This window comes from Megalobrama amblycephala, unplaced genomic scaffold (genome assembly GCF_018812025.1).
Source record: "Megalobrama amblycephala isolate DHTTF-2021 unplaced genomic scaffold, ASM1881202v1 scaffold367, whole genome shotgun sequence".
NCBI lineage: Eukaryota > Metazoa > Chordata > Actinopteri > Cypriniformes > Xenocyprididae > Megalobrama > Megalobrama amblycephala.
The window spans coordinates 348113-371537 of NW_025953348.1; the positions used below are offsets into that span (position 1 = coordinate 348113).

The following is a 23425-nucleotide window of genomic DNA, read 5'->3' on the forward strand; positions in this document are numbered from 1 at the left end:
CATTCACAAATGTACCATTAAAGGTTCTATCGTGTTCCCATGGGGTACTTAGAAGTACCTTTTGGGTACACATCCTGTAGGGTACAAAAAAGTACCTTATTCAAGTCAAAGGGTACACTTCCTGTTGGGTACTAAGAAGTACTTTTCAAGTTACAGGGTACACAATCCTCTGGGGTAGCAGCTACTTATGTGTGCCTTTTCTAAGACTGATAGAGCCTTTGTCATAATTTGTAAATGTGGTATGCCTTGGACAGATTGACACAATAAATGTGTTATCTCCTGGGCGGGCAGTTTGTGTTTATGAAAATAAAAACAATACATATATTTCATATGGTAGCACATAAAAAGCTCTATAAATAATGAATAATCATTTATAAAAATAAATATACATTATATATATTTCAATTTATTACAATGTTAACGGCTGTTTTTTGTCGGCCAATCACGTCACGCCTCTCGTCTTTTCAAACTGCGGCGGATCGCGCTCTTTTCACTCCGGCCTGGTTTGAGGGGAATCGCGATGCTTTGGACCGTTCCGTAAGTTACGGTAGATAATACTTGTTAAAATGCGTAGTGCTGAAAAAAACGATCATAGAAATAGTTAGCTAACAAATATGTTGTTAATTAACGTTAGTTGGAGAGTGGCGACGTACGTCGAGCAGTGTAGCGTTAGTGAAGTGTTAGCCAGGCAGAGCGCACGACAAGCTGCATGCCCAGCACACCAGATCATTATAAACAACTAAAAGAGTGCATTATAAGTGAAGGATTTAACGTGGAGCGTTTGCTTTGCTGCATCAGGAACGTTCAAAGTGCTCCTGTGATGTGTTTTGCGGTTGACCGAGTAAAATGTTGTCTGTTCTCATCGCATTACTTTCTACGGTATGAATTTTCTTCAAGGACGTTGTCAAGAATTTGATTAGATGTTGACGGAGATGAAGGTTTGACCGATTCAGACATCCCAAGTCTCCCGGAAGTTCCGGGAGTCTCCCGCATATTGATAGCGGCTCCCTGATGCCCGCAAATTAGTTAAAATCTCCCGGAATCTAGAGCGAGCGAGCAAGAGCGCGCATAGAGACTGTGTTTCAAACCAGCGCGCGCACGGCAGAGAGGGATAGGATAGGGAGCGAGAGAGAGACCTTGCGTGTGTGTGCGAAGCGCATGTATGACAGAGAGCATCCCGAATGTCCTTTTTCGGCAAATCAACCAATCAATTATCAGTGAGGTGAGTTGACAAGTTTCATTTCATGTGCATATTATTCAGGCAAGTTGCCAAGGCTACATGAAAACAACAAACTCCTTAGACCTGTTTAAAGTTGCAATGGAAAATAAATAAAAGCAGTTTACATAAATAGTATAAGCAGCTTATATAAATAGTAAAAGTAATATACATATTTAAACATAATTAACGAATAATTGCATATGCCTATAGCTTATAGCTCCTTCCTCTTTTTTTTTTTTTTTACCTCCCTGAAATGACTTTTTGCAGGTTGGGATGTCTGCCGATTTCACGTCAAGCACAGGAGCCCTACCACAAATGCTGGAGAGTGCCGTCAAATCCAGGTAACGTATTTTGTTTTTTGTATAGTAAATGTATTTTTAATGTGAGGATATTTTAGATGACTTTTTTAGGCAATATAATTTGCAATCTATGTTCTGTCTGTCAATCTATCTTATGCCTTGGTTGTTGTCAGCTGGCCTCTAAATTTCTCATGATATAACTTATTAACATGCAGCTTACAACATCATCTGACTGTTTGATAGATATTAGAAATGAATGTATTTTGTTGAGATCAATACTTTGTTCTTAAATTTTTTGTTCTTTGATTTTAATCAGCAGTGAAGATGAACATCTAAGGGGACTCCCACAATGGCTTGCTGCTCGGATATGCTGTGTGTGTAGGTCTCATTGCATTTCAGTCTTTACTTATTTTCTTCTTTTACATAAAGTTATAAAAAAAATAATTCTACTCACCCTCATACTGTTACAAACCTGTCTGAGTTTCTTCTGTTGAACACACAAGAAGACGTTCTGAAGAATGTTGGTAACAGGACACTTGATGCTATCCATTGACTTATAGTATTTTTATATATTTTTTTCCCAACTATGTAAGTCACAGGCTACCGTCACCTGTCTGGTTACCAGCATTCTTTAAAAATATCTTTTATGTTCAGCAGAAGAAAGAAACTCATGCAGGTTTGGAACATGAGGAGGAGTAACAATAACATTTTCATTTTTTGGTGTAATATCCCTTTAAGATATTTTAATAGACAATGCAAAAGTTGATATATTTGCTGATACTGATATATTTTGAAAATGTTTCCTCTTTTGGATAAATAACAGATGGAAAGACTGAGGAGTTGAAAGCTGATTCTACCCTGGAAAGGAGTAATTTTCTCTTTTAGAGGGGGTGGAAGACCAAGCAGATACTATGTAAGTGTGAAGTCTTTACTTACACGCACATCTCTTGTTTAATTTATCATAACAAATATTCATTAATATGACTTGACGTGAAGGAGGACAGATGCAGGTAATTGCACATGTTGATCTCTGACTGTTTAGGTTTCTTTAGTGCAAATCTATGGAGCTGCTGTAAATACATAATAATGGTAATGGTACACATTCAAGTCTTAATGAAAAAAAAAAAAAAACCTCTTCACCCTTACTAACTTATTTAACCTTAAAAACACATGCATTGAGTGTAAAATGTGGACAGTTTAGTCTTAAAAAAATAAATAAAATAAACTTCATGGTTGCCATCCTCTGTGGCTGGCTTGTCAGTATTGTAATATTGTGGTTATCACAACAACCCTAGGCCCATAGGCTGCTCTTAATTAGGGCTGCACGATTAATTGCATGCGATTGTCACGCGCATTTCGTCAGTAAAACCGGTTCCCTGATTACCGCTAAATCGCCATCACCTGCTTTCAAATGAAGCGGCATTTAATAGACAGAACCGTAGATCACTGACAAGCCACGCAATATCGCGTTCATATCGCAGATGAATCGCCTTCCATAATGAACGCGATATTGTGTGGCTTGTCAGTGAACTACGGCTCTGTCTATTAAATGCCGCTCCATTTGAAAGCAGGTGATGGCGATTTAGCGGTAATCAGGGAACCGGCTTTACTGACGAAATGCGCGTGACAATCGCATGCGATTAATTGTGCAGCCCTACTCTTAATCCTACACTTAAACATTTGTTGCATCTCTAATCTGTTTTCATTAATTTTCAGATTAAAAAGTGCTACACAATGATGGTTGTTCTTGCATATCTTCTGCCACCGTTGCCTGGAAGTCGATGCAATGTTAAATCTGAAATTTCATTTCTTTCAATTTAATTTTGTACCGGTAAGTTTTACATGGACCGTTATTTTTGTAATGATGTCTTGATGCATTATAAACTCCTAAAATGTATTTATTTTTTCCCTTAACTCTTAGCGTGGAGCCACTATTGCATCCCTCTGCAGCAGTTTTGAGACCGCATCAAAGACCAGACCACAGCCGATCTACATTGGAAGTTTGAAGAGCACAGCATGACAGTACATCATTACGAGGATTGACAGAGTAACCATTCCTGTGGATGAGGGCCTGATGTGCTGTGGACAATATATTCTAGGTGTGAAACTTGTCCTGTCCACCACAGATTAGTTTGGTCTTTTCTTTCTAAGACTGGAGCATCTAATATTGAAACACCACATTCTCTTCTTTTTAAAACTGACATCGTTTCGCTAGAAAACAACCTCTTCTTCAGCTGTGATTGCGTACAGCCCGTTTAAACACTTCAAAGACTTTTAAAACTGCATTGATTTGGACTTAAAAACGATGGTAACCAATGAACTCCATTGTTAGAAGAAAAATCCAGAAATGTTTTCCTCAAAAAACAAAATTTCTCTCCCACTGAGGAAAGAAAGACATGGATATCTTGGATGGCATTGGGTGAGTAAATTATTAGGAAATTTTCTTTTTGGGGTGAACTAATCCTTTAAGCATACAATGAACACTCACAGTAGCTTTTAGTCAATATAAAGCGTTATGTTATCTTATGTTATGTTCTTACACTGCAGTAAGTAATGCATTCATAAAGTGATTCTCTATTAAAGTTGTTTAAATGTGAAAAACTTTGTTTATTAAAGTTTATTGCAAACGAAGATTGTGGTGTGCGGTCGTTATTCTCTTTCCAGTATTTTAATTTGTACAGTTTAACTTCTTTTAAATCATTGATTGTGGGAAAACAAAATATTGCTTTCTTTTGCTCTCATTCTTTTCTATTTATCAAGGACATTTTTGCCACTTTATAGGTACAATGGCATCGTCGCTGGGGTGGTACCCCTAACGAGAACAAATTGGTACCATCTAATGGGGTACATTTTTGTACCAGTGGATTAAGGTACAAATGTATTGCTAAGGTACCAAATTGTCTCTCAAAAGGTACAATATAAAAGGGTACCATTGCTGTACCTCGGGGGTACCACCCCAGCGATGAGCCATTTGTACCCTCAAAGGTACATATTTGTACCTAAAAGGCACAAACTGTAGGGGTACTTCTTTGTACCCATTAATATGGTACAAGTTTGTTCCCCTTGGGGGTACTGCCCCAGCGACGAGCATTTGTACCTTTTTTTGGTCTTTTCTGTACCTTTATTTCTGAGAGTGTACTGTTCCTGTTTGCCCCTGATCGACCCAGCCTGTACAACTATGCTCACTGTAAATAAAAGCTTGCATATGGATCTCTGCCTCAGTCCCGCTACGTTACACTCTGGCAGCTGAAAGGTTGAATTACATTGTTAGAAGTTGCATTTTTACTTTTGAAAGCAGTCTCTTCTACTTACCAAGGCTGCACTTGATGAAAAAATACAGTAAAATAATAATATTGTGAAGTAGTTTTACTTTAATATTCTAAAATAGTTTTACTATTAACAGTTTTCTATTTTAATCTATTTTTAAAAGTAAGTTATTCCTGTGATCAAAGCTGAATTTTCAGCATCATTACTCCAGTCTTCAGTGTCACATGATCCTTCAGAAATCATTCTAATATGATGATTTGATGCTCAAGAACACAAAAATATGAAGCAGCACATTTCAAAAGAAATGTCAGAGCATCAATTCAGCATATTAGAATGATCAAAGATCAAGTGGCACTGAAGACTAGAAAAATGATGCCGAAAAAGTCGTTAAGTGTGTCCCTGGCTTTAGTCGTTGTTGCAGCCTCCTCAAAAAATATCTTCAAAATATCTTTCAATAAATACCTTATAAAATATCTTTCTGTACACGATAGCACGAAAAAAATATTTTAAGAAAAAATACAACAAGGGCATATTTCATGTAGCCTAAATGAATTGTGATTATGAATTTTTAAAAAACATTTGATAGTATTTTGAAATCATTAAAATATCATGTATATATTGTAAGTTAAAACATTATTTGTTTTTATCATGACATGAATTCATGTCGTTCCAAACCTGTTAAGACTTTCGTTCATCTTCAAAACACAAATAAAGATAATTTAATGAAATCTGAGAGCTTTCTGTCCTTCCATTAACAGTCTATGCAACTGCCACTTTGATGTTTAAAACAAAAGTTCATACAGATCATAAATCTAATCTAATGAATTGAGAGGTTAAGTCCAAATTTTCTGAATAAACTCGATCACTTTATATAATGAACAAATTTAATACACGTGCATATACAAACAAGTACAGTTGAGCTTCCATTTATGTTCGCTAATTAATGTTTATATGCAGTGTTGGGGAAGCTACTCTGAACTGTAGTTTGACAAGCTACAAGCTACTCATAAATTAAAGTAGTTAAACTACAGTCAAGCTACCCTTCTAAAAAAAGTAGTTAGCTACACTACAAGTTACTAACAAAAAGTAGCTAGCTACAATGAAGCTACTTTTTTTTTTTTTTTTTTTTATTACATAGCTTATTACAAATAACTGGATAACTGTTAAAGGTGCTACAGAGGATGTTTTGTTTTATACATTTTTGCAATATTACTTGAAACTGTCTTTACTAACTGATAAAAGACTATTTATTAGGTGCACTGAAAGGAATAATATTAATATACATCATCTGTGCACGAGGTAGGGCCTTAAAAACCTCAGCCAATCGTTTACGCGATCATCGCGTAAACGATTGGCCCTCTGACTTGTCAATCACTGCCATTACGTTCCTTGTGAGAGACGTGCGCGGCTGCGTGCTCCAGTAACTTTCCACACTCTACAGGCGCCGCATGCAATGTTTTTGTCAGGAGACAGGAGTAACAACTGCAGATTATGAGTTAACTGCGGTGAGTCAGACATAATGAATCCACTAACACGACACAGTGAATGCCGGTGGTAAACAAACACTCATGTTCCAATACTCGTGCACAAGTTTTGGGAGGCGTTCCCTCGAAATGAGCTGTGAAGGAGGGGGGTTGTTCTTACGCATGCGCTCATTTAAAAAACTAACAGTCTTTGGTTTCTCAGTCGACGAAAAGATCCTCTGTAGCAACTTTAATGAAGAATGTTTAATTAAGATGTTTGGGGTTTAAACAAAGCAAAGCACTACAATTATGATTTCAAAGCATACTGTTTTATTTTGTAAACTATATCAAAAGATACAATACTCAAATGTAGCCTATATTTCACACTGACTCTCTTTGCACGCTTTATATATATAATACATTCAGAATTTTAATATAAGTTTTGTTTTTCATGCTATGAGAGGACCGACCACCAATTGCACTCTGCAGTTTCAGAAGTGATTTCTACATGCAGGATTCACGCTCAAAATTGCTACCATAACCATAACACGGTACAAAATTATCCAATAATGAGAATAATAATATGTAAATGCAGACTAGAAAAATATTAGAATTTTTGTATCAATATTTTTCAAATTCTATTCCAAGTATTTGTAAAATGACTTAATCTTAAATGTCTCAGTATACATTGCTATTCTTATTATGGTGGAGTCATTGTTTACACATTACACCTGCACTTTACTATAGCACCCTCACTTTGATTCTGGAACCGGACCAGCACTTAAACCAAACCGTAACTTAAATTGGATACACAGAAAAATGCACGTTAAACTTACAGCACATGTAGATGAAGCTTTGAGACACGAATCATGTGCTTCTTGCATCAACATTCTCATACCCGAGCAACCGATTTTATTAGATCAGCCTTTGTCGTGTGATAAGCGCACTAAGCTATATTGCGTGCGAGTTTGTTTTCGGTTCAGTTGACGGATGCTTTGCCAATGCAATGACTCAAAACACCGCGAGAGAGAGAATTATAGGGTACCATATGTCAGAATGATTGATTTATGGCACCCATAAAAATATTCCCCCCCACCCCTCCCTCCGGACTGGACACCTGTTTTGGCCACCTGTTTTTGTCCTCCCCCCACTACCCCACTACCCCTCCCTACTACCCCACTAAGGAATTTATGACTGTGTTTTGGACTTTGTGTGTTTTTGAAGTTAAAATGTTTGAAAACGATCAAAAAGTATTCAAAAATGGTGCTTAAACTTTAAAATGTATAACAGTGTATTGGGGTGACAGACACAGTTTAAAAGGGATATTTTTATTAAAGAATGTTTTTAAAAGACATTAATGAATTGTGCAATTAAATCACAAAGACAATTTAAAATGTTATCAGATATCAGATTTTCTGGGACAAAGGTATAAAACAAACGCATTAACATTAAGTATATTAAACAATAGTTGTTACAAGACAAATGGGTTTTTCAAGCAAAACATTTCTAACATCTACTTTTAAAGTTTTTTAACAATAAATATTTCTTACACTGATCCGTGAAACACGTCCTATCTCGTCCCTGTCAAATTCAGAATAAAGTCAGAATAGTCTGTGAAAACGCTTCCGAGTCTCCGCCCCTAACACTCCTCCAACCATCAACGTCATCCGCCCCTAACAGGCCCACCTCAATGCCGAAAGATAGAATGTATATTTAAAAAAGGACATTAATTAATTAATTAAACAGAAGATTTTAACAAAAAGCATCAAACAAATGCATTATCATTAAGTATATTAAACAATAGGAGTTAAAAGACAAAAGATTTTTTAAAAAGCAAAAACATTTCTAACAATAAATATTTCTTACACTGCTCTGTGAAACACGTCCTATCTCTATATTGTCAGATACAGAATGAAATCAGAACGGTGTGTGAAAATGCTCCCGAGTCTCTGCCCCTTACACCCCAGCAAACAAAATTATGTTATGAGAACGTTTTCCAAACGCTCTCTTTTGGTTTTGGGAACGTTATTTGAAATGTTCTAAAAACGTGGAAATGTCCAGTTTGCTTAACGTTGCTGGAACGTTATCTTAAGGTTAGCATAACATTCCTGCAACGTTCTTTCCACCTAAATTTTACCACCAATACAACGCTCAAAGAACGTTGATTTATAACGTTCCTTCAATGTTGATTTGTAACGTTAAAAGAACGTTTATTTGTAACGTTACAAGAACGTTAAAATGTCCAGTTTTTTTTAATGTTAGCAAAACGTTATTTTAAGGTTAGCATAACGTTCCTGCAACGTTCTTACCACCTAAATTTAATTATCAATACAACGTTCAAAGAACGTTGATTTGTAACGTTCCAAGAACGTTAAAATGTCGTTTTTTTAACGTTAGCAAAACGTTATTTTAAGGTTAGCATAACGTTCCTGCAACGTTCTCACCACCTAAATTTTATTATCAATACAACGTTCAAAGAACGTTGATTTGTAACATCCAAGAACGTTAAATTCTTTAATGTTAAAATGTTATGTTAAGGTTAGAATAATGTCCCTGAACCATCCTTTCAACGTTATTTTTTTTATTAACACAAGATACAGCCATTCCAAGAACACAATGTTAATTACAAAAGATAATTATATAACTGCACACTTAAAAAACTCATTCATATATAAATTAAGCTTAATCAGTAAGAATGTGTGTGTGGGGGGTGTCTGAGGGGTGGGGTTGGGTTTGCCAAACTAGCAGGTCCAGTCTCTTCATGCTCCATCTGTAGAGTGAACAGATTGACTGATGTTACTAATGGTTATTTATTATTTCAAAAGCATTTAATAATAACATTCATTCATTCACTTTATTTATAGAGCACTTTACAACTGCACCTGCAGATCAAAGTGCTGTACAATCAAGAAACACCATTAAAACAACATGCAACTTAAAACAACATACATCCTACTAAACAAAAGACTAGCCCACCCTCTCAAAGGCTAAAGACAGTGTGTAACAGTGTGGCTACTCCATAAAAGTTAACCCTTAAGTTATTTAGGGTACTTAAGTACTATAAATATGAAATAACACAATATTCAAAGGTAGTTTCCAAATGTTATACAATGTAAAAGTTCATAACACATTAAGGATTAAACTTGAGGTAAAGTGAGGTAATATGCATCTGTACATATACAAATAAAAAACAAACAAACATAACAATACTTTTAAATTAAACTGCAAGTAGGGGGTGGCTAGTGACTGTCGTAATGAGTGAATCAGTAGGTTCAACTTGAAGCAGTGCTGCGCAATACAATTGGTGATTAAAAGACTTCAACACATTTTACCAACTTAAGGCTGATTTATATAGTGTACACCATAGCTACGGCATAGTCTGTGTGTACCACACATAGCCTAGGATGTAGCATGACGTGCACCTCTTCAAAAATGTAACAACGCATCAATTCTACGTGGACTGCAAGCACTATGATTGGTCAGCTAGAACCACTCCCTCAGGTCAAAAAACTGGTGCGGAATATTTGGAGAAGAGTGAGCATTTTCAACTCCTGGAGGAATTAAAAACGTTCTGTTTCAGGGGACACATGCAGTCAAACTGCAACAAAAGTCGTTACCTATTAGCTGTTTCTCTGCCACTTCAGTTTGTAAACGTCTCTGACAACGTACATGACGAGTTGCTTCTTCTTCGGCTTTTGCCTTGATACTCAACATGACCGCGGACACTGCCTACTAGTGGTCTGCATGCACATCGACGCGGACAATGACGCAGAAGTATAAATCGCCTTAAGAAGAACAGCACTTTTACAGTTTCATTCCTCTGCCTATGTGAGCATAAGTATTGGGACGGTTTAACTTAAAGTAAATGTAAAAGTGTTTAAAGCTAATATTTAGTTGTACATCCCTTGCAAACAAGCAATCACAGGAGTGATTCTGTGGCCCATAGACATCATCAGACTCTTGTACAGGAAAAACGTTAATGTCAAGCCCTGTATGCATGATAAAATACAAGGTAACTGACTTGTCCATGGACAGCAATATAATCAACACTTTCAAGGTCCAGAAAGGTAGTGACTGCAGTGGTTCAACCTTAAAGGGTTAGTTCACCCAAAAATGGAAACTCTTGTCATTAATTCCTCACCCTCATGCTGTTTCACACCCGTAAGACCTTCGTTGATCTTCTGAACGCAAATAAAGATATTTTAGTTGAAATCCGATGGCTCCATGCCAATATTTTTGGCGCGGCAAAAAAAAAAAAAAAAAACGACTTATTTAGTGATGGCCGATTTCAAAACACTGCTTCAGGAAGTATAAATTAATAAGTGTATCGAATCATGAATCGGTATATTCACCACAGCAACCTCATGGGGAATAAACACGTGCTAATTGTCAAGTTGGCTGTCTAGCCAAGCTAACAACTAGCGTTACTCAGTAAAATAAAACCCATTTATTTTCCAGAAACTAGAGTTTTATGTTAAAATAACAACAAGGGTGCCGTTTCCGTCTAAAAATAACTTTATAAGAACGGCTATTAAAATGCAATGGTAAAATTTCGTGACTTGTTTGACAGTTTGGCCCAGTCTGTGACTCTGCCACAGTAGTAAAATTTCACGTGTAAACTGCAGCATCAACTGTTAGCAACACTCACCTTAATTACGGCCCTGAGCCCTCGAACTCCAACTCAGCAATAAATGCAATAAATCTGTAATGCGCAATAAAACTGGATTCCCTTCGACTTTCGACCAGTCCGCTGCAAATGACGTAATGACATCACTCGCACTGCGTGAAGTCTATGTAGACACTGGCTGCGTCCGAAATCGCCTACTCACTGAGTAGGTACTTAATTTCAGTAAGTACTTACTTTACGAGCCTAAAAGAGCAGGTACTAATCTCGTTGAGTATGAATGTGATCCGGATATAATCCGCCATGTTGACGTTATCATGTGACTTACGACGTTATCACAAGCGCAACTTTACAACAGGTTTAATTCATATCTGTAAATATCTTGAAATTTAGTTATTTTTTTAACCCTACTAATTAGTGATGACCGTCTGACGCCGATGCTCCGACACAAGCTTCGAACTCGGAGCAGCATTTTTCTTGAACTACTGCTTCGGAGCATGCTTTGGTGCGGAAAAACACACGTGACCGATGACGTCCGAAGCAGCAACTGCTTCAGTTCTCTAAGTGAATCACGTGAGTGGTTCAGACCAGTCGATACTGCTTCGCATCGCGAGAGGCTTCATGACGCGAGACTTTGCTGCGCGCACGCTTCAGCAGCTTTTTAGGTGCGTAATAGGACTATATAGACACCCAAAATGATGCACAAGATGTGGGTTTGTTGTATTAGGAGATTGCATAGTTGTTTTTATCACTGCATTGTTTGATCATCATCATGGGGCCAGCTAGGAAGAGAACCTGTTCTCCAATGTGGGAACATTTTTATCTGATCAGTCCTAATAAGGTGCTTTATTATACCTTGGTTATCCTACTGCACCTGGCTTATTTATTTTGTGGCTGGTTTATTTACATCATTCACACAAACCCTAGTTACACTTATACAGACATTATATTGCTATTTACAATTTCGCCACTAGATGTCACTGAAACGAACCTTTGAATGAATGAACCCATTTTCAAAACAATTGATGAAGTGGTTCAATACTGATTCGTTGCTTCATTTGGACATCACTACTACTAATGTGACCCACAGTTTTATCCTTAAAGATAGGCTATATACATATATATATATTAATGAAAACCCAAAATCGCGATCTCTTGAATATGTTGTTAATTTTATATGCATACAATTTTATCCACAAGCAAAAATGGCTTAAATCTCCTGTTTTCCTTTTTCTCATTGAATTTAACTGTCGTTTCATCCCTTAGGCTTATAATAAAAACATATATATATATATTGAAGCCTTATGTTGAATTATTCTGATATTTAACCTTGTCATTGTGCTTTTTTTCTGTGTATATAATCTTTTTTTTTTTTTTTTTTGGTCATTATGATTGCTCATTGTTAGTTCTGCAATAATAATATAATAAAAAAGATATGAGTGACAGGTGCACTAACACCTCACAGCACCAGTAACTTGACAACTCTACCTTGTACGGTTTTCATCAGCATTTGCAATATCTGCACAAAGGAGATGTCAGACAGCTGCTTGAAGATCTCACCTTTGGAGAAGACTGACGTATTACTACTAAAGATAAGATTACCCCAGAATGAACAGCATTGCTAGACCACCCTAACACTTAATAATAAATGCTGACCAATACTTAATCATATTAATTTTTTACAGAAAGTAATGTATTATTAAAACAAGCAAATCGTAATGTTTTGTCATATGACATAGCTATGCATGAATAAACACTAGACAAATACAACCAAGGTGAACACATCTCAATATACAGTCAAGCAATGAATGCATGAATAAAATAAATATATTTTATTTACAGACAATAGGAAACATAAATGAGTTATAGAATGAATAAAAGTAATCATCACAATAAATAAATATAAATACAAGTCAACAACACATGAAACAAAGCTTTATTCAAACTTATTGTTCTTACAATCGCATATTTCAGCCCTGCTGCCATCTCACACAGCTGTGCCAATTCTGCAGCTTTATTTTGATGAAGCAGCTGACCACCATGAACACCTTCACCTGTCTTTGCCATCTATAATGTCCCTCGTTGCTGCTCCTCTCAATGGGGTCATCTTTGATCCAGCGGATGAGGAAGATGATGATGGACCCCTGAACCCCACAACCTTGAAGCAGGAGTGGGAGAAGATGTGCAGGACAATCTGGCTGCTGCTGTGTCTGCTCCAAACATTCATGTGCTCTCCATGAAAAAGACTACATGTAAAACATTTAAACTGATTGAAACATTTAATAATTCATGTCAGAATTTCCTGCCATATCATTCAATATTTTTAACAATTGCGTGCTATTTTTTTGTTTCAGCTTTATTATTTTAGTGGTGTAGTGGGCTAAAGGCAAGCAGAATGTTGCTGGTTCGATCTCCGCAGCTGTCACCGTCCTTAAAGGTCCTGTTCTTCGTGATCCCATGTTTCAAACTTTAGTTAGTGTGTAATGTTGTTGTTAGAGTATAAATAAAATCTGTAAAATTTTAAAGCTCAAAGTTCAATGCCAAGCGAGATATTTTATTTAACAGAAGTCGCCTACATCGAATGGCCAGTTTGGACTACATCCCTCTACTTCCTTCTTTAATGACGTCACTAAAACAGTTTTTTGACTAACCTCCGCCCACAGGAATACACAAGAGTTGCGTTTGTAGAGCGTGTTTGTCGCCATGTCGTCGAAACGTTATTTTCATCCCGCAGTCCAATCACCGGGTCTGATTCCGGCTCAAATTGATAGGATAAAATTAAAGACATGTTTACAATAACACTGAGCGCATCTCCACGTTATGGTAAGAGGCGTGACCTTTCCGGGCAAGGTTCGCTAAGCTGCTGTCGAATCACAACACAGGAACCGCTGGCACAATCAGAACTCATTACGTATTTCTGAAGGAGGGACTTCATAGAACAAGGAAGTCATCAGCCTGTTTTTATGACAGTGGAAACAGCGGTATACAGATAAGTAAATTATGTGAAAAATACTGTGTTTTTTTACACGTGAAACATGAACACATGTTATATTGCACACTATAAACACAATCAAAGCTTCAAAAAACCACGAAAAACGGGACCTTTAATCAAGACACTTTACTCCAGGTTACTCAATGGGGATCATCCCTGTAATAAGAGCACTGTATGTCACTTTTGATAAAAGCATCTGCCAAAAGCAAACCTGTAAATAAATGTAAATGTGATTTTTGTAAATCTTTTTTGTTAGTGTCTTGGGCACAAACACTCAATAAAGCTGATTATTTCTTAAAGTTTACTTTTTCAAGGTACTACCATAATATAAATGCATACATACAGTTTCTATTTGGGGACTTAAAGGGTTAGTTCACCCAAACATATAAATTCAGTCATTATTCAGGTTTCTTTCCCCCACAAATGCCGCCATCATCTTGCCTTGCAGGTGCTGCTCCACTACCTCTGCAGCAAACATACCGACATCAAGAATCAGAAGTGCTGTAATAACTCTGTTTGAAATTACAGTAATTAAAATAAACTACAAGTAAATATTTAAATAGATTTGTATTAATTTCTGTAGTATACTTACTCAAAGCCATTGACGCCATCATTCGTTCATCAGCCTCTCTCCACTGGATAAACACACGTGATCATCTGTCCCTGTAACATCAGACAAGATTCAAGTTTCCTCTGAGATTTATGTGCTACATTTACATGGTTATGATGTGTTAACTCACTTCTTATCCAACTGTATATAATTTACCAACAGTACTAACGGACAAATAAAATAGATAACTTAGATCTAGTTACTTGTACATTTGTTTATTTACATTCATTCCTGTACATTTACTTCCATTCATGTTAAGTGTTGGGAACAGACAGTGAATTCTACATAATAGCACACATCACTCAAGATGTATATTTCATATTGTGATGTACTCATTACCTGCAATACTTATTGAATATTTTCCTGTCAGATGTTAAATAAACATTTAGTAATCGACTTTATGATGTATATGGTTCGGAATTAATGTAAATCCACTTTGGAGACGAACGTGTGTTTATTGAAGCTCCCCTGTTAGCTGTACACAATAAAACGTGTTTTTACAGCAAAATCACAACTATACTACACTGACAGGCGTCTTTACACCTCTATAGTAGTTCAACAAATGCAATTTTAACACAAGGAACCAAGTTTTTGGTTTTTAATGCTCACATTTGAAAACATCCGCGCCGCTTTTCTCCTCCGTGTTCGAGTGTGACGTACCTCTCCCGTGGCCTCCTGGGATAGAAAAGTGTCCATCGGATGAACACTTCAGAATCTGGGCAGGAGCAGTAGGCCATCCGGGAACTTCTCGACTACTCATTTATGATTACTGAGGATTTCGGACATACTAGTTCTTTCATGTACTATTTTCCCCTACTATATAGTAGGTAAGTAGGCATATTCGGACGCACTTTAAGTAGACGCACGTCCGAACCTCGCGAGAATTAGACATCACCCAGGTAGTTTGCGCCTACTCTTTTATGAATACTTCGGTTTCGGACATACTTTTTCGCTCGCCTACTGCTTTTCCCCTACTATATAGTAGAGAAGTATGCGGTTTCGGATGCAGCCGTAGACACGTTTCTGTATTGGAGTAATGCAGAGTAGATCATATATTTTGGAAAAAGTGTGGATGCTTCCACATTTCTTTTTTTTAACCAATAAAGTAAAATAGATTTCTTTTAAAATAATTCATAAGTGCTACCCTGCAAACAACTACTTAAGTTCAAAAATGATATTTGCTCCAGTTGTACTTTTTGTGACCACTCTGACAAAACTAGTTGTTTTGTGTTTGGTATTGTCCCTAAACGTCTGGCAAGATGTCATAGGATTTATTAGGAATATTTTATTTTGATTTCCTGTATAATCATTTTTCTTTCATTTTTCAATTAAGAGCAAAACATAACAGCAACTATTCTTGAACCCTTATAAAACATTAATAGAGTAAAATTACATTTGTTTTTAAAAAATATATATTATACAGGGCTCGACAGTAAGGACTATTTAGTGTGTACACTTTCACTGCGCCTGATTTAGTCTATTAATCTATTTAGTCTATTAAATGTGATATTGATTTTATACAGAGTAGCCTACAGTTTAATGAGAACTTAATATCAAGTGACTTACATTTTAGACACTAAATCGCCTGTTTCACTCTATTTCGCCAACGAAAACAGTTCCAAACAAAGTCCACAGAATTGTTTTGCGTCTCTGAGCAACACTTCCTGAATGAATCAGCCGCCTGAATGAATCGGTTGAATCCGGTTGAATCTCAATGAGTCGCTCATTAGCAGGGACTTGCTGCCACTTACTGGCGGGTTTAATTTCAGATTTTAAGTGTCTTCATTTTTAAAATAATTTGAAATGACAGTATTTAACGTTTTACATTTTCAACATTTTAAAACATTTATGCATCTGTAACTGCTATCGACTGATTAATAAAGTTTAATCTATAGTTATAAATCTATAGTTATATAGTTATAGATATTACAATTACTGTACTTGAAAATCTGTTTAAACCTACATGAAAAACTTGAAAAGCATTGTTTATTTCATTTATTTATTTGTTCTGCTGTATTCATTTGTGCTATTACTCGTAATTTGATTATTTATTAATATTTTATGATTTTCTATTTATCTAACAATATTTAAAATTTAAGTAAGTTAATCTAGTATCTTTTGGTTTCATAACCTTATTTATTAAGGTTACATGTATCAAAAACAACGAAAACAATAACTTGGCTTATTTTATAGACCCATTTTCTTTTCTGTTACTTTATTAATTTTTTGTTGTGGGGCAAGTAAAAATTTGAACCACTGGCCCAACTGGGCCAGTAGAAAAAATCCTTAGTGTTGAGTCCTGTTATATTGTTCCAAAATTACATTTTGTTGTGTAACTTTTTTTTTTACACCAACATAAAAACATTTTTTTTTGTGTGTGTGTACATCTGATCTTAAAAGTGTTAACCACCGTACAAAGTCTCATGCCATTGTTACATCCCACATAAGTCTAGGGGTGTATGTGGACGCAACAAAAGTGAAATATTTTAAAGAGCGTTCATCCGAGTCCTGCCATAGCACCACAAGCAACAAATTATCACAAAAAAGATTTTATTTCACAGCTCGTGGAACAAATACAAGAAAAAGGTACTGTAATAAAATACAAAGAAAAGAAAAAGGAAGCAATAGCTTCAGGAGAGGACAAAGCCAAAATAATAAACAACGACATGCAAACTAACTAAAGTCATTAGAACCTCTAACTAAACTAACAAAGAAAACAAAAGAAAATAACAGAGTTGTACCTTAACTCCCTTCCTGGCCCCAAAATAGGAGAAAATAGGGTTAAACAAAAAAGAAAAATGCCACCCAGCTCCCTACAGCCTCCAAGTAAAACAAAAATAAGCAAAACACAAATAAACAGATATTTAAGTAGCTGCTAAACTAGATGATAATAGTAGCAGCTATAAGCCAAATAATATAACAAACAGATGAGGGTGAAGGACAATATGAATCACTTTAACTTAAATGGCAAAAGTAAGTGTTGGAGAATATCATAATGAGCAAATACAAAAAAAAAAAAAAACTACAATACCAAAGTAGGATATCAAGCAGCAACCAGTTAGGCAGGACAAAGACAACACTCTGGAGAAAGCTCTTGGGGGAACATTTTCTCAATCAGCTACCTGCCAGGCAGATTGAGTAGGAGGAGCAAGAAAAAACAAGGAAAGAAAAAAAAAGAACATACATTAAAGAAAACATAAATCCGATGAAGACTTCGTCTCTGGACGTAACAACATTTGGACAAAGAGAACTTTTTTTTTTTTTTTCATTTGAGCAAACATCATTTGCGGGTCAAAAAGACCCCAAAGACCATATGAGAGTTAAACATTAGTTAATGCATTAACTAACATGAACTATGAGCAGTACATGCGTTACTGTATTTACTAATCTTTGTTAATGTTAATGAAAATACAGTTGTTCATTGTTTGTTCATGTGTAACAAGATTTTAATAATGTATTAGTAAATGTTGAAATTAACATTAACAAAGATTAAGTGCAGTTCATTATTAGTTCATTAGTAACTAATGTTAATGAACCTTATTGTAAAGTGTTACCGAAAACTCATAGGCAGATTTTAAATCAACAAATTTATAGATTTTTTTGACCCTGTAATTTACAGTTCTTATTTTTGTTAATACAAGAGAAGCAAGTAATACAAACAGAACACTTACAATGTTTACAACACATCAATTAGCACCTTCAGCTGTACATATAAATCTGTAAATAGCACAATAGCCTACATGTATATAATCCTGACAATAGCACACATATACGCATATCACAATGTCTTATTGGACTAAAAGGAGAAAGACTTTAGCCAGTGTACAACAAATAGAACAAGAGATTTTGGATGAATACAAAACACAGGCTGAAAACACTGATGAATGTAGTGCTCATGGTCACAAAATTCAAAACTCTCAAACTAGTGATCTCTCATCTTCTTGTAATGTAGTTCCCTCTCTTTCACCACCACATGAGAACTCATATGATCTGGAAAACAACACAGAGGCTGATTTATTCTGTGATTCTGACACTCTTTCTGATCCAGGCACTCTTTCTGATCCTGGTAGCATCCAACCAAATGCAGATTCTGACAGCAGTAGCAACAATTCACGTTATCAGTTGCAAACTAAACTGCAAACATGGGCAGCATCTTTTTGCATCCCTCTAGTAGCTCTTACAGCACTATTGGCAATCTTAAGATCAGAATTTCCAGATTTGCCCAAGGATGCAAGGACTCTTCTTGGTACACAGACAAAGGTATCCGTAGTAAACATTTGCAATGGAGAATATTACCATTTTGGCCTGGTAAATGGCTTGCAAAACACATTAACTCGGATCTCCAATATTCCCAAAAATCTGAAAACTCTTGCTTTGCAGTTTAATGTTGATGGCATTCCCCTGTTTAAAAGCTCCAGAACACAATTTTGGCCGATTCTTGCAACAATTGACTGTGATAAAACACGATCCCCATTTCTAATTGGTTTGTTCTGCGGCAATAGTAAACCAGGTTCAGTCTGGGAGTATTTGAAAGAATTCATTGCAGAACTAAAAGTGGTACTACAGGAAGGCATTGTGAAGAATGGTACTCATTTTAAAGTTGTGGTCTCCTCCTTTATTTGCGATGCCCCTGCACGAGCGTTCATCAAAAACGTCAAGTCTCACAATGGCTATTTTGGCTGTGACAAATGCTCCCAGACTGGAGTGTGGTTGAATAAAATGACATACCCTGAAATAGATGCTCCACTGCGAACTGACACGGACTATGAAATGATGATAAACGAAGAACATCATTTGAACAGTAGTTTAAGCCCCTTGACTGGACTTGTAAAAATGGTAACGCAGTTTCCTTTAGACTATATGCACACCTGCTGTCTTGGAGTCATGAGAAGACTAATTCAGATGTGGATGAAAGGCAGAAAGCTTAAAACAAGTTTGTCATCACAGCGTGTAACAGAGATTTCTAACAGACTTGTTGCTCTCCGTGCTTTTATGCCTCAAGAGTTTGCCAGGAAGCCTCGTTCTTTAACGGACGTGGATAGATGGAAGGCCACAGAGTTCCGTCAGTTTATGTTATATACTGGCCCCGTTGTTTTAAAAGGATGTGTGGAATGCGAAATTTATGACAACTTTCTTCTCTTTTCTGCTGGCATGTTTCTGCTGCTTAGTCCTGGCCTCTCTACTTCAATGATTGAATTTGCCAACAAGGCTCTTTTGTCATTTGTGACACATTATAGCAGATTATATGGCACAGACGAGGTAGTTTACAATGTCCACCAAGTAATCCATCTTGCAGAGGAGTATAAAGCATTCGGCCCTCTCGATAACATATCGGCATTTCCATATGAAAATTACCTTGGTGGACTGAAACGGTTGGTTAGGAAACCAGATCGTCCTTTACAGCAGGTTGTCAAAAGACTTTCAGAAATGCTTCCAAAAGAATCTCACCAATCAACTGATGAATCACTTCTCTCATCAAGCTCAAAACAGCAGAAAATGGTGCATTTCTCAGATTGTGTTTTGTCACATAACCAAGGAGACAACTGTATCAAAGTCGACGCAGACATTGCCATAGTAAAGGACATAGTCAAACAGAATGACAGCATTCATATAGTGTGTCAGAGGTTCCAAAAAACTGAATCGTTTTACACTTACCCATGCGACTCCTCTGCACTTGGATGTCATAGAGTCTCTGTCCTCCAAGACAAGACTGAAATGGTACCTTTGTCCAGTGTGAAACAAAAGTATGTCCTTCTTCCTGAAAATGAGAATGGGTTTTTTGCAATACCCCTCCTCCATTTCAGATAGTATTTGTTCAGCAGAGTGAGCACAGATGGTGGGTGTAGTGTTAGGCTTTTGGAAATGTTTTTAAATAAAATACTGAAAAATTGTAGATAAAATGTTCAAAATATATAGGGTTAGTTCACCTGAAAATAAAAATTCTATAATTTCACAATATTTAACTCATAATTAGATATTTTTTAATGAAATCTGAGAGATTTCTGTCACTCCATTGAAAGTCCAGATAAACATAACTTTCTAGATCCAAAAATCTCATCATAATATTGAAACACAAATCCATATAAATCAAGAGGTTTAATGTGTGTCTTCTAAAGAGATATGATCACTTTATACAGTTGACAGATTTAATTTAGCCTTTTATTCACATTGTCAACATTGGTTAACATACAGGGAGTGCTTCAAAGTTTGTTAAAAGTTCAAACACACTAAAGCAAACCTCATTAGTGGGTTACGCACACATGCAAGCACTTTGGTGTATGCATGGGTGCAATGCACTGTACATGTGCTTTAATCAATGTTTATTATGGCTAAATTAAATCTGTCCATCGTATAGCAATCATGTCTCTTCTGAAGTCTTATATTAATCCTCTTGATTCATATTGATTATTTCTAATTTATATTGATTTTTCAATATTACAATGACATTTTTGAATCTAGAAAGTTTTGCTTATCTGGACTGTCAGTGGAGTGACAAATCTCTTAGCTTTCATTAAAAATACCTTAATATGTGTTTCTAAGATGAACGAAAGTGAGTAAAATTATGACAGAATTTTAATTTTTGGGTAAACCAGCCCTTTGAAAGTTGGTTGAAGTTGACTGAACATTGTGAGATTAGGGAGCAGGGCTGGGCGATATATCGCATGCGATTGTCACGCGCATTTCATCAGTAAAGCCGGTTCCCTGATTACCGCTAAATCGCCATCACCTGCTTTCAAATGGAGCAGCATTTAATAGACAGAGCCGTAATTATGAACGCGATATTGCGTGGCTTGTCAGTGAACTACGGCTCTGTCTATTAAATGCCGCTCCATTTGAAAGCAGGTGATGGCGATTTAGCGGTAATCAGGGAACCGGCTTTACTGACGAAATGCATGTGACAATCGCATACGATATATTCGCCCAGCCCTTATTAGAGAGTATCACATATTTTCTTCCTGCTCAAAAAAAAAAAAAAAAAAAAAAAAAAAAAGGCCCAATGCCACACCCACTCTTATCATTATATTTTTTCACAAATAAATACATTCATACCTGACTCTAACTCCACTGTGATTAGTTCTGGGTATGGGAGCTGAACACGCAGCAACCCAGAACTAATCACAGATGGGGTCAACATTTCTCCTGACAAAATTGTATCTTTCCCAGATAATGGAAAAAATCAAGCAGTGTTATGCACTGATCGAATTTCCTGACAAAAGCACAGATGTTGTCCCTGAAAATTGGGTTTTTGGACAAAAATGTTACTGGCCAAATTACAACTTGGCAAAATTAAAGACAGCAGTAAAGAGAAGAGAGCCTGTACATGATGAATGGAAACTCTTGGAGCCTGTTCGACTGCTTAAAAAGTGTGGTAAGAATGGGCTAAAAAATAATTACATCTTTATAATCTCAATGCACTGATAGTATACATGCTTTTGCTCAATTTTTAAATATTATCTATATCTCTATTATTAGAAACCCTAGAAAAAGCACAGAAAATGCTAAAAAAGTATGTGGACTGTGATATCCACACATCGGAAGTAACTTCAGACGAAGAGGGCCATGATGAAAGAACAAAAAGGAAGAAAAGGTAACAATGATAAATATCAAATAATTGTTTGATGTGTTGTCCTATAGAGAAGTAATATGAATGTTTCACTTTACAGGCCTAATCCACGCTTCCTGAATTTCATAGAGAATGATTCTGAACAGGATGATATAGCACCAAAAAAAAATTGCCTCGCAGCTGCCCCCATAATTAATTTTCCAGGTAATCACACTAATTAAGGGTTTCTGGAGGTTTCATCAAATCTAATTTAATGCTTTTTAATGCCAATTTTTTTTTATTTTTTAATGCAATATATATATATATATATATATATATATATATATATATATATATATATATATATATATATATATATATATATATATATAAGTACTGTGCAGAAGTCTTAGGCACATCAGTATTTTAACCCCCCAAAAAAGATTTTAAGCCAGTTATTTATATCTTTTGCTGTAGTGTGTCAATAGGAAATATCTGTTCACATTTCCAAACATTCATTTTGCCATTAAAGGGATAGTTCACCCAAAAATGAAAATTTGATGTTTATCTGCTTACCCCCAGGGCATCCAAGATGTAGGTGACTTTTTTCTTCAGTCGAACGCAAATTATGATTTTTAACTGCAACCGTTGCGGTCTGTCAGTCAAATAATAGGAGTGATTGGGAACTTGAACAATAAGAGTCGAAAAAACTTCCATAGACAAATCCTAATTAAACCCTGCAGCTCGTGACGACACATTGATGTCCTAAGACACGAATCGGTTTGTGTGAGAAACCGAACAGTATTTATATCATTTTTTACCTCTAATACACCACTATGTCCAACTTCGTTCAGCTTCCGGTTAGTGAGGTCTGATCACGCTCTGACAACGGAAGTGATGTCTTGCGCTCATTGAAGTATATGGGCGAGACGTCACTTCCGTCATCAGAACGCGTTTTTTGACCTCACTAACAGGATGCTGAACGAAGTTGGACAAAGTGGTGTATTAGAGGTAAAAAATGATATAAATACTGTTCGGTTTCTCAAACAAACCGATCGTTTCGTGTCTTAGGACATCAATGTGTCGTCACGAGCCGCAGGGTTTAATTTGGATTTGTCTATGGAAGTTTTATTTACTGTTATAGTTGAAGTTCCCATCCACTGCTATTATTTGACTGACAGACGGCAGCGGTTGCAGTTAAAAATCATAATTTGCATTCGACTGAAGAAACAAATTCACCTACATCTTGGATGTACTGGGGGTAAGCAGATAAACATCAAATTTTCATTTTTGGGTGAACTATCCCTTTAATTGTAATAATTCAGTGAGATTTTTGAATACACAAGGAGTCTGACAACAGCCGGTGCTCCACACAGTGATCTGATCTCACCATCATCGAATCCGTCTG

The 23425-nt window shown here is 36.2% G+C and overlaps 4 long non-coding RNA genes across 4 annotated transcripts; 2 read left to right on the forward strand and 2 right to left on the reverse strand.

Annotated features, from left to right (window-relative positions):
• Window positions 1-956: 956 nt before the first annotated feature.
• LOC125261199 lies at window positions 957-4149 on the forward strand. Its single transcript, XR_007183243.1, has 6 exons — window positions 957-1222; window positions 1487-1560; window positions 1835-1896; window positions 2342-2431; window positions 3235-3349; window positions 3440-4149. It is a non-coding gene; the product is annotated as an uncharacterized LOC125261199 (long non-coding RNA).
• Window positions 4150-7560: 3411 nt separating this feature from the next.
• On the reverse strand, window positions 7561-11370 carry LOC125261196. The gene is made up of 2 exons (XR_007183241.1): window positions 10897-11370; window positions 7561-9018 (listed from the first exon to the last, which is right to left on the reverse strand). It is a non-coding gene; the product is annotated as an uncharacterized LOC125261196 (long non-coding RNA).
• Window positions 11371-11412: 42 nt separating this feature from the next.
• LOC125261197 lies at window positions 11413-13429 on the forward strand. The gene is made up of 3 exons (XR_007183242.1): window positions 11413-11537; window positions 12380-13124; window positions 13227-13429. It is a non-coding gene; the product is annotated as an uncharacterized LOC125261197 (long non-coding RNA).
• Window positions 13430-13855: 426 nt separating this feature from the next.
• Window positions 13856-17892, reverse strand: LOC125261194. Its single transcript, XR_007183239.1, has 3 exons — window positions 15084-17892; window positions 14457-14527; window positions 13856-14365 (listed from the first exon to the last, which is right to left on the reverse strand). It is a non-coding gene; the product is annotated as an uncharacterized LOC125261194 (long non-coding RNA).
• Between the last annotated feature and the right edge of the window lie 5533 nt (window positions 17893-23425).